Below are 12,493 nucleotides of genomic sequence, written 5' to 3'. Positions count from 1 at the left end.
CCGGATTTCTGGAGCATGTATTAGAAATGTGGCCAATCCTGGGGCACGCCGAGACGAATCGGTGCATTTTCATGCGACTGAATTCCTGTCGGAACGTGATACGTGGGAATGAAATGATAACCATGACAGAGGTACAAATGACTGATAAGGTAACTCTGGAGCATGTATAGAAATGAGGCCGATCCTGGGGCACGCCGAGATGAATCGGTGCATTTTATGCGACTAATTCATGTCGGAACGTGATACATGGAAATGAAATGATAACCATGACAGAGGTACAATTGACAGATAAACGTAACTCTGGAGCATGTATAGAAATGAGGCCAATCCTGGGGCACGCCGAGACGAATCGGTGCATTTTTTATGCGACTGAATTCATGTCGGGACGTGATACATGGGAATGAAATGATAACCATGACAGAGGTACAATTGACAGATAAACGTAACTCTGGAGCATGTATAGAAATGAGGCCAATCCTGGGGCACGCCGAGACGAATCGGTGCATTTTTTATGCGACTGAATTCATGTCGGGACGTGATACATGGGAATGAAATGATAACCATGACAGAGGTACAAAATGACTGATAAAACGTAACTCTGGAGCATGTATAGAAATGAGGCCAATCCTGGGGCACGCCGAGACGAATCGGTGCATTTTTATGCGACTGAATTCATGTCGGAACGTGATACATGGAAATGAAATGATAACCATGGCAGAGGTACAATTGGCTGACAATAACGTAACTCTGGAGCATGTATAGAAATGAGGCCGTAATAACTGGGGCACACCGGGACGAATCGGCGCATCTTTGGTGCGATTGGATTCGAATCGGAGCGCGGTAGGTGACTGAAATGAGAAATGATTTGAAATGTCAGAAATGAGTTTTCAGAAATAAGAAATGATTTGAAATGTCCGAAATGATTTTTTAGAAATGTTTTTCCAGAAATGAGAAATGATTTGAAATGTCCAAAATGAGTTTTTTTTTTTTTTTTTTTTTAAATGTTTTAGAAATGAGAAATGATTGGTACCGAACTAACTTGATTTGATAACTTTACAAGCTGCGACTGGCTATGGCTGTCTACTAATACCGACATGCTAGAAATGATGCGACGTCAGCGTCGCTGTGCTATCGAATTGTAACATATCGAAAGTACGAGCGATATACATTGCAGTTTATGCGATGCGGGTGAAACGAAATTTGAACTCACGGTTTAGTGACATGATATGAAAAACGAAAAGTCCGACGGGACCTTACCTGCGACAGCCAAGCCAGACGCGTGGTACAACTATAAACGAAAACGCGGACTTCGAAAGTTTAGAGTACGGAGTATCGAATACGGGAACTGCGAGGCAAGAACTTGCGGACGCTGGTATCGAATAGTCGGCTTAGTGACGTATATCGCGCACAGGAAACCGACAAGCACCACAGGTGAGCGGGCTGCTTAAATACCCCCCGGGCTCCTCCCATAAATTCAGGCCACCATACTGGCCTTCCTACATATCCTTTTTACACAGGTTAGTCAGCATAGGTGTTAGAAGAGGGAAGGGAGCATTTTTCAACATTGGTTATAGCCTGTAATCGCACTTTAAGTGCACACGTTACATAATGTTTCATTGTAATCCTTCCAGGTATTTATTCCCTCTCACATAGTTCATAGGGCTCTGCCTGAGAATGCCTTCATCTGCTTTTCTGTCCAGAAGGATGGAGCCATCTTTGTTTTGGCATCATCCAGGGTCATCATCTACTTCCTGGACTGAGATGCTGGCTCAAAGATTACATAATTACTGGTAGGTAAATCCGGACACCTGTACAGTTTTTGGCTGTGTTTTACAAATATGTGACACAGATCAGCCCCCTGCTGCAGACTCTTATCTTGTGACTTGCTACACAGTTATGCCCCGTACACACGGTCGGATTTTCCGACGGAAAATGTGTGATAGGACCTTGTTGTCGGAAATTCCGACTGTGTGTAGGCTCCATCACACATTTTCCATTGGATTTTCCGACACACAAAGTTTGAGAGCAGGATATAAAATTTTCCGACAACAAAATCCGTTGTCGGAAATTCCGATCGTGTGTACACAAATTCGACGGACAAAGTGCCACGCATGCTCAGAATAAATAAAGAGATGAAAGCTATTGGCCACTGCCCCGTTTATAGTCCCGACGTACGTGTTTTACGTCACCGCGTTCAGAACGATCGGATTTTCCGACAACTTTGTGTGACCGTGTGTATGCAAGACAAGTTTGAGCCAACATCCGTCGGAAAAAATCCTAGGATTTTGTTGTCGGAATGTCCGAACAAAGTCCGACTGTGTGTACGGCGCATTAGTGTTGCAGTCTGATCACTGGATGAGAGGAGACTGAGAAAATGCTTCAATACAATGACAATCATCTCAGCCTAGCCAAAGTCACTGACTGGGGCTCAAGGCCTTTTTTTTAATGATAAAAGGTGTTTTCTTAAAACATTATAGTATATTATGACATTAGGGATTTTTCCTGTAATGTGACTGATGACTGGGTCCAATTCAACAAAATACATATTACAATGTGGTATGCCTGGTGCTATTTTAGAATTTGAGACTCCCCTAGCACAGCCTGAAAATTGATACCTGTGATTGAGCCAACATCTCAGCAGCGGTCCTGCTGAAGCAACACAAATCTTAGATGTTATCATCTAAACTTATTACTGTAACTAATACTGCTAATTCCTCCCTCCTGCAGCTCCCAGATCTTGTTCTGGCTTGACCTGACCATTTTTCTGGATAAGTTTGATGGCATTGACTAATGACTCTCTGAGCCGTTGGCTTTGCAATGAGTCCATCTGGCAGCCAGACCTGGTATTTCTCGAATCATGAGCCACCAATATCATTTTTTATTGGCCTATGGATAAAGTAGAATCATTTATAACCCTAGCCCTGTACAATTTCTTTTGTAACACCTTCAAAAGGTGCTTACGGTTAAACATCTCAACGTACAGATGTCTTCATTAAACATTATGAGAGTAGCTGCTAAGTGCTAATCGCCATCAAGAAGAGTGCTAATTACACTGCAGTATGCGCTGCCTTGGATGGCTGTCTCAGGAAGTTTAACCTGTGCCGCGCTGGCACATCATTCACCCACTCAGGTTGCCAGGAGTGACTGGAGATATAAGTGGCTCTTAGTACAGAGAATTTCCTGTTTATGTACAGATTAGAAGATCATAATGATAGAAAGTGAAGGCAGGAATAATGTGCCAAAAAACAAAACAAAGAACAAACAAAAAGCAGAAAAGTCTTGCCCAGGATTCATTAAAAGCAGATTTATACATGTCTGACATGTGCATGTATCACTGGTACTTCCAAGCACGTGGATTTTCAGACACTTGAACATGCACTGATTATCTAGACTTATTCTGGCTGTCAATCATCATGCACAGTGCAGGTGTGATTGAATTAGTGTGATTTTAATGTAAAGCTGACACAAAATCGTGCAATTCAGACTGAACATATGGTGAGAAATGCATAAGTGGAGGTTATAACCATATGTCTAAACACAAAGGATAGGTTATATGCAAAGTTTGACCTTTCCTGAAAAAGTTCAGATTTTCTACCTTCTAGACCTCCTTATTAGTCCTGTAGGATCCTTTTACACCTACTGTATGTGTGTAGACAGAAGTGCATTTTTAGGCAAGGTGCATTGTTAACACGCACAGGGCCGCTGATAGGAGGGGACCACCAGTCCTCCTGTAAGGGGCCCAGGCACACTGGAGGACCCGAACAGCAGTCAGAATCGGTGCGGAGAGGCAATTAGAGAAGCATGCCCTGTGTAGCTCTTTGCAGCAGCTGGCTTTCAGCTGCTGCAGGGAGAGACACAGGGCATCGTTCCCATAATTGCACCCCCCACACCGACGCCCCTCCCTATTCTGCCTGCTTCTGATTCCCCCCCCCCCCCCCCGTGTGCCCCCCTGTCACTGTACCTTCCCTCCCCCCATCCGTGGCGCTGCCGGCTTCCCTATCCTGTTAAAAAAAAAAAAAAATGTAAAAAAAATATTGTAAACATTGTAGTAAATACATTTTGTATTGTTTAATAAAATTTTAATTATAAATTGTTTACAAAATATAAAAAAAAAAAAAAAATATAAAAAACATTTAAAAAAGGACTAATTCACAAAGGTTCTCTGTTATGTTTGTGTCCGCTAATAATGATTTTCCTTTATTTTTAGTGAAAATATTGTTTTGATATATTCGGGGGGAGGGGTGCCTGCCAGGTAGGCTGTACAGGGCCCCATGATTTCTAACAGCAGCCCTGAACACGCATTTCTTTTGTGTGTTGAAAGCTCAAAAAGCATTGATTTTAGATGCACATATACGTAAAATAATTAGTCTACATTAAAAAAAAATTACACAGAATAACAACTGAATATAAAATATTTTCTAGACTAATATTGAATACTATATATCACAGACAAAGTGTAAACGTCTTTGAGGTGTATACTGCACACTTGGAGACCATGCACATAGGAAATGTACACGTTTTCTCCAGGTGCTGGGGTTACACTTGTCCCTGGTGAATCTTTAAAGCTTTACATGTTTTGCGACCTAGTCACTTCTTCAGGAGACTTTAATATATATATAATCAGGTTAGGTATTCTTAAAGTCCACTAGTTTCATGTGTCTTAGTACTTCGCCCCTGGGGTGGCCCGTGAGCATTCATTTATGTTCATACTGCCAGAAGCCCACCACTAATGGGTTAATACAGTCATTTGGATAAAACAGGCTTGTTGACAAGAACCCTTCCCTAAGGTCTTCTTACTTATCCAAATGACTGTATTAACCCATTAGTGGGGGGCCTCTGGCAGTGTGAACATAAATTAAGGCTCACAGACCACCCCAGGTGGGAAGTCTTGAAACTAGAATACCTAACCTGATTATATATATTTTAGAGGCTCCCGAAGAAACGACTAGGCTGGAAAACATGTAGAAGCCTGTTTGGCTGTAAGGAGAAGCGATCCTATTGGCTGAGGAGGAGGGAGGAGACGCACGGCTGCCGTGATGCAGGGGAAGATGCCCACGCCATAGATGGGGTAAGTGTGGGGCTGTTAACCCAACTGACCCACAGGGGGGGTAAACTGTTTGCCGCCCCCCCCCCCCCAAAAAAAAGAAACAGCAACCGCCACTGGCTATACCTGTAAGATGGGCCAGCATGGAGTGATCTAGCAGGTCTTATTTTTCTGGCTAAGGTTCCACTTTAACAACTGATTCAAATGTTATGGTAATCTCTATATGGCCAGGTTTACGGAGTCAGAAAGTGACATATGTGTGCTGTGTACATGAAAACCGATGTAGAAACTGGAATAAATGCAACAATATTCTCTATTTTCACACAAAATATGTGGTTACTATGGACAGCTTCATTTTCTCCTGCACTGGTTTTGTACCCCAAAAAAGTCAGCTTCTCTACACTTCTTTTAGAAAATCAGAATTAGACCAAAAGATAGAGATGATAGAATACCCTACCTGAGTCGAAGGGAGCGCTCACCATAGCTGGACACTTCACTAGATACATGTCATTTTAAAGTACAACCCACTGGAGACATTCGTACAGCGGAGATTCAGTGTGGAACACTTCATAAATAAATAATGATACAAATAATGCTGTTAGTGGTAATAATAACCTCAGTATGTCCATATACCTAAATTCTGCCACCATGAGGATATTTAGAAAGCTACACTGCCTATATCAGATCATACCAATCCTTATACACCAGCTCAGCTCATTTCTTAAGCACCGCAAAGGCAGCATTCAGAGTCTTATAGGGCAAGAAATACTCAGTTTTTGTTCTTTCTTTGTTTATTCTGTTTTATTGAGTTGCTCGGTAAGCATAAAAATATAATATGGACATGAATGAAGTAATCATTCATGTACAGCATGGTAATAAGCAAAGAAAAATAATGCATGTTGCAATTGCATTCGTACGTGCATGCATGTGGGGGTGGGTGGGCCTCAAATATTTTTCGGGGAGATTTTAAGTGGTAGGGCGTAACCTCAGTCTTTTACACTTTTTTTGTTTTTTTTACTTAATTTTATTAATATCATATAGAGGACAAAAATTCCCTTTTGTGATGCATTTTTGGTGACAGGTTCTTTTTAATGAGACATCAAGCGTCAAAAAAAAAAAAAAAACCCTGATATCCCATCTGTCCTCCAATGAAAGTAATGCAATGCATACAGTGACACAGGAAGTGGAGATTAGCGAACGGACGTTCTACTTGGTGGAACCCGCAATGCTGATCCCAATTATGCAGATGCATTATGCAGAGCCTGGGAAACATGGCGGGGGGGGAGGGGAATCACTTCCATCTGACAGCTGGCTTGTCAGATTTTCACACCCGTTGCCCCTGACATACTACATACAAGGTTGGCAGTAAAAGGGGTTAAAATACTTTATTCTCTGTGCTTTTAAATGCATGTTTTTAAGTTGATGACAAGGTATAATGGCAGTGTAAAGAGAACAGGTTTAGATTATCTTCTTATAACATAAGTTACTTTAATATTGGGACCTTTTCCTATGTGTCCTGCAACCCTGATACTTTAAGGTATGTTTTATTATTATGGAGTTAACACAGTTAACAAAGTATATGCCTGTTTGAAAAAAAATTAAAAGTCAGCAGCTACAAATACTATAGCTTCTGACTTTTAATAAAAATCCACTTACCTGTCCTCACCAGGGCTGGTTCTTTGCTGGTCTTCTGGTCCCTGACACCGGCATGTTTAGTGTGGGAAGCTGGTTGTGACTCCTTGCGGCTTCACGGCCAGATTCCTGCTGCGCTGTGTGAATGGTCCCACAGCCTCCTGGGACCTGTGACCTGTTTAAAGAGCTTGTGGCCAGGAAGGGGGCGGGGCTGGCGGTATTGCGCGTTTGAGACTCCGAATAGGAAATAAACAATGGCCCATCTTTGGTGTCCATAGGAGGAATTGTGCCCTATCATTGGTGTCATTGGGTCCCATTGTGGGTGTCATTGGAAGGAATTGTGCAGCATTTCTGTTTTCTATGGAATAAATAGTGCCCCATTATTGGTGTCATTGGGAGGAATTCTTCCCCTTCATTGGTGTCAGTGGGGGGAATCATGTCACATTGTTGCAATCAGTGGTTGAAAATAGTGCCCCAACGACCAGATAAAGCAACCAAAGGGCTGAATCTGGCCCCAGGGGTGCAGTTTGGAGACCACTGGCCTAGGCGAGCCAACCAAAAGTAGGAGTGGATACCTACCAAAACTAGGTGCCCGATCCCCCCCCAAAAAAAAGAAGTCCAAAAGTGTTAGAGAAGAGGGGGAAGGTGAAATGAAGTGGAACCTCCCCGTTTAGAATTCTGCTTTAAGTATACAAATCTATACCTCAGATATAAAAGAATGACACTTCTAGAGGAAAGGCGATTTTGCTGAGAAACAAGGAGTGTTGAAGGTACTGTACATGCGTGATGTAAAACCATTCAGCCAAAACTGAGCACAAACATTCCTTCATAGTAATACCACTTGCCTAGTGGCCAATTGGCTAATGAGTGTTTTAACGTGCATGCATTAAAGAGACTTATGCCCCGTACACACGGTCGGACTTTGTTCGGACATTCCGACAACAAAATCCATGGATTTTTTCCTACGGATGTTGGCTCAAACTTGTCTTGCATACACATGGTCACACAAAGTTGTCGGAAAATCCGATCGTTCTAAACGCGGTGACGTAAAACACGTACGTTGGGACTATAAACGGGGCAGTGGCCAATAGCTTTCATCTCTTTATTTATTCTGAGCATGCGTGGCACTTTGTCCGTCGGATTTGTTTACACACGATCGGAATTTCCGACAACGGATTTTGTTGTCGGAAAATTTTATATCCTGCTGTCAAACTTTGTGTATCGGAAAATCCAATGGAAAATGTGTGATGAAGCCTACACACGGTCGGAATTTCCGACAACAAGGTCCTATCTCACATTTTCCGTCGGAAAATCCGACCGTGTGTACGGGGCATTAATGTTCTGCGCTAATATGAAATAACGTGAGCACCTAATGAAGGCTTCGTCGCCAAATGTACAGATGTAATGTAGAGCTGCACAATTAATCGTTAAAAAATCGTGATCTCGATTCACCTCCCCTGACAATCTCTCCTGCTGAGTTTGACGATTCTTTCATATAAACAAGTGGAGAGATTATCTGCTCACTCAGCTGTCAAAAGAAAACATCCAGGCATTCTGCCAAGTTTAGAACTTGAAACATTGTATCTAACTTCCTTCTTAGATCAAAGGGATAGAACTTCTCTGTGTAAACAAATAACCTGGGCAATCTGCCAAGCTTTAAACAACGTGTAAATGCAGGAAGTTTAACCACTTAAAGTCTAAATCTTTTTCTGACACTTCTTTCTTAAGTTAAAATCAATATTTTTTGCTAAAAAAAATTACTTGGAACCCCCAAACATTAGAGATAATATATATATATATATATATATATATATATATATATATATATATATATATATATATATATATATATATATATATATTTATTTATTATAATATTTTATAATATGGAATAAAATGGCAATTGCTGCAATATTTTATGTCGCACTGTATTTGCCCAGCAGTCTTTCAAATGCAATTTTTTGGGAAAAAATACACTTCAATAAATAAAAAAAAAAGAAACAGTAAAGTTAGCGCAATTTTTTTTTGTTTTAATGTGAAAGATGATGTTACGCCGCGAGAATCGTGAGAGAATCGTGATCTATCCTCTAAGCAAAAAAATCGTGATTCTCATTTTAGCCAGAATCGTGCAGCTCTAATGTAATGGCCTCCATCAGTAACTGCAGTGGCTTCTATACTAAACACTTCTCTGTCATTATCGGCATGCAGCTGCTGAATGTCGGAGAATGGTAAAGGGGTCCCTTGTGGGATCCAGTTCCCCCCCCCCAGAGCAGGCAGTAATGAGTCTTTGTACAATGTAAGCGGGAGATAGGAAGCTTTGTTCACAGGAACAGTGGGACCCACAAGAAATTGTTTCTGCCTTATCTCACAGCTCTTCAAATGTCATCAATGCTAGAAATTAAAGTGCAGGGTTCTGTAGTGATCGCTTTCATATAAAGAGAACTCTGGTCTAATTAAAAACTTAGAGTTTAAATAAACAGCCACTCGTTCATGTACTTCTGCTAGTCAGGGAGTCAGATAAGTGCCATTTATATTAATACAGTATATTAAAGTGTGAGTGAGCTGGTGGTGGTAAATTAAATATATGTAGAGGCCTCACATGCGACCCCTGACATCATCAGCAGGGCCACACATAATATTCAGTTAAAGTGGTTCTAAAGGCTGAAGGTTTTTTACCTTAATGCATCATGCATTAAAACGGAGTTCCAGGCTTTTTTTTTTCGTTTATTAAAAGTCAGCAGCTACAAAAAGTGTAGCTCCTAACTTTTAATAAACAGACACTCACCTGCCCCACAGTCCAGCGATGCGGCCGCATGGAGCCTCGCTCCTCTCCCCCTCCTCTCGGCGGCGCCTCCATTGAAACTGTGGGCACGCGGCCGTGACAGCTTGCGGCTTCACGGCCGGGCGTGCACTGCGCATGCGCGATTTGCGCTGCGCTCTTCAAGTGGACAGCCAATCTTCTGGGACCTGCGACGTGTCCCAGAAGATTGCTGAGAGGGAGGGGCCATCTAGGGGAGAGGAGGAGTCATCTAGGTGGCCTGAAGTCGGAAGTAAAAAGTGGGACATGAAGTCCCACTCAATACTAGTCACTCACCCCCCCCCCCCCCCAAAACAATTACATGCCAAATGTGACATGTAAGGGGGCGAGGAGTGCTTAAAGCGGAAGCTCCACTTTTGGTTGGAACTCCGCTTTAAGGTAATAAACCTTATGGGTGCAGCCCCCCCATGTACTTACCTAAGTCTCAGCTCAATCCAGCGATGTGCATAAGAGCAGTGGCTCTCCCGGGTCTCTCTCTTCTCATTGGCTAACACAGCTGCAGGAGTCACTGGTTCCTGCTGCTGTCAATTACAGACAGCGAGCCAATGAGAAGAGAGCAGGGCAGGGCTGTGCTCTGTGTGTGTGAATGGACAAGGTCCATTCTCGGAAGCGAGACTGCTCGAGTACCCCTATAGCAAGAGGCTTGCTATTGGGGGCACTCGGCAGGGGGGAGGAGCCAGGACCGCCAACGGGGGACCTAAAAAGAAGAGGATCGGGTTATACTTACCTGCTCTGTGCAATGGTTTTGCACAGAGCAGGTAAATATAAGATGTTTGTTATAAAAAAAATAAAAAATACAACCTTTTAGAATGACTTTAACGTAATGCTACAGATTGCTGCAGAGATGCAACATTAAATAGTCAGAGACTGTAGACAAAACTGTAGAGGCTGTAGAAAACTATTGCAGCCACCACATCTAAAGACTGGTAAGCTGAAATATGTTACATTTTTGTTCTTGGGTTTAGTTATTGCAATTTTTTTTCTTCTTTACAGGTAAGCAATGCACAAAGGTTTTTGCACATATTGAACAAAATAAAACAAAAAACACATGTAATGGTATATTTTGCAGACCAACAAGGGGAAAAGTACAGCCGGCCATATCTGATTCATACTGTATTTTTTTCATTCAACCAGTGGGTTGAATGAAAAAAAGAGCTGATTCCCTGATCCAAACATTCGATATGCATGGGGGAATCCTCCTGCTGTGCTATTGTATTCCCCCAGCGGGGAGTTTTCCCCGCCAGCAAAATACAGTAATTAGTGTTTTTGGCTATAGCCAGCGGCACTGATTGTTTGTGAAAAACCCAGCAGGCTGGTTGTACACAAGTCGATCGATTAGATCAACTTGTGTACAACCAGCTAGCCCATACATGAATCGAAATTTGTCTGGTCCCCACTGAACCCACCAAATTTCAATATGTATATGGCTGGCCTAATTGTTAGGGCTTATATACAATTTAACAGTCAAGAATTGAAAATTGTCCCTTTATGTAGTCACCCCTTCTGTTCGGCATGCACAGCGCAGTGTACAATGTAAAGAAGATTGCAAACGGGCAGGTAAGAAACCTTTATTGTAGAAGAGATCTAGGGGTTGATTTATTAAAGGTAAATACATTGTGCACTTAGCAGTTGCTCCAGAGTTTAGTAAAAAAGCAGAAGCTCTGCTGACTTCCAACATCTAATCATGTGCAAGCAAAAATGCTGTTTTTATTCATTTTCCTTGCACCTGATTGGGTATTCTTTGATAAGTGACGCTTTACCTCATTTACTAAGCTCTGGAGCAACTGGTCTTGCAGAGTGCAACTGTATTTTGCAAATTGCACAGTGTATTTTCCTTTAGAAATTCAACCCCATAGTATGTCTCTTCTGCAGTACAAAGCCTGCCTATTTGCACATTTAGATTTTTTTTTATGTAATTCGCTATGGATGTTTATTTATATTTTTGAGTATTAAAGCGGAGTTCCACCCAAAAGTGGAACTTCTGCTTTAAGCACTCCTCGCCCCCTGACATGCCACATTTGGCATGTCATTTTTTCTGGGGGGGAGAGTGTGTACCCTTTTTTTCATGGGACTTCCTGTCCCACTTCCTGCTTCCTATCTTTGGCCGCCTAGGTGACTCCTCCTCTCGCCCTAGGAGGCCCCTCCCTGCCAGAAATCTTCTGGGACAAAACTCAGGTCCCAGAAGATCGGCTGGCCAATAGGAGAGCGCAGCGCGACTCGCACATGCACAGCGCGCGCCTGGCCGTGAAGCCCTAAGCTGTCACGGCCGGGTGCCCACAGTTACCATGACAGCGCCGAGGAGAGGACGGGGAGAGGAGCGAGGCTCTGGGCGGCCACATCGCTGGACCGTGGGGCAGGTAAGTGTTGGCTTATTAAAAGTCAGCAGCTATGCTTTTTTGTAGCTGCTGACTGTTAATAAACTAAAAAACGGGTGGAACTCCGCATTAAAACAAGTAAACAAGCATAAGGTGAAAAATGTGATTTGATGTTTTGATGACACAAATGTTATGTACTTTCTGGCCACTTAAACTTCAGATGAAGCCAATTAGCGCTTCTCAAATTTGGATTCATTGATTACACATCTGTCTTAGTCATAGAAACAGTTGTGCAGAAAAAAAGTACAGCAGTGATAAGACAATCTCTTGGGATAAACACACAATACTTGGACTGTCTGCTACTACTCATAGAGTAGATCTATCATATCTAAAATGAAGAAGAGATGGCGTTGGTCTTTGCTGTCATGATTTTAACCTTGAATCTGACTGCTAAAATCAACAGAGGGACCTTTTAGATGTGGCATGTCTTCTATATTGGGCTGTATATACAGTATTTGGTAGTCTGCTCACCTGAATGTCATTACCTTTTCATTTTTTTCCTGCAACATGCTACAGTTGGGTTCTGGTTTTTGGCATGTGTGCTCAGGCCACCACCACTGTCACATGGGCTGTACACACACTTTGCACACACACCCATGCATCTTACTTGCGGTGTTTGGGGTG

At 42.4% G+C, this 12,493-nt stretch overlaps 1 protein-coding gene across 2 annotated transcripts in view; it reads left to right on the top strand.

Moving 5' to 3' along the window:
* Positions 1–12,493, top strand: part of KIRREL3 (kirre like nephrin family adhesion molecule 3) — a 1,308,166-nt gene that overhangs the window by 1,110,301 nt on the left and 185,372 nt on the right. The window lies entirely within an intron of this gene.

Source organism: Aquarana catesbeiana, linkage group LG10, assembly GCF_042186555.1.
Source record: "Aquarana catesbeiana isolate 2022-GZ linkage group LG10, ASM4218655v1, whole genome shotgun sequence".
Taxonomy (NCBI): domain Eukaryota; kingdom Metazoa; phylum Chordata; class Amphibia; order Anura; family Ranidae; genus Aquarana; species Aquarana catesbeiana.
The sequence above is the reverse complement of the archived record's forward strand: the minus strand, read 5'-3'. Positions and strand labels throughout refer to the sequence as shown.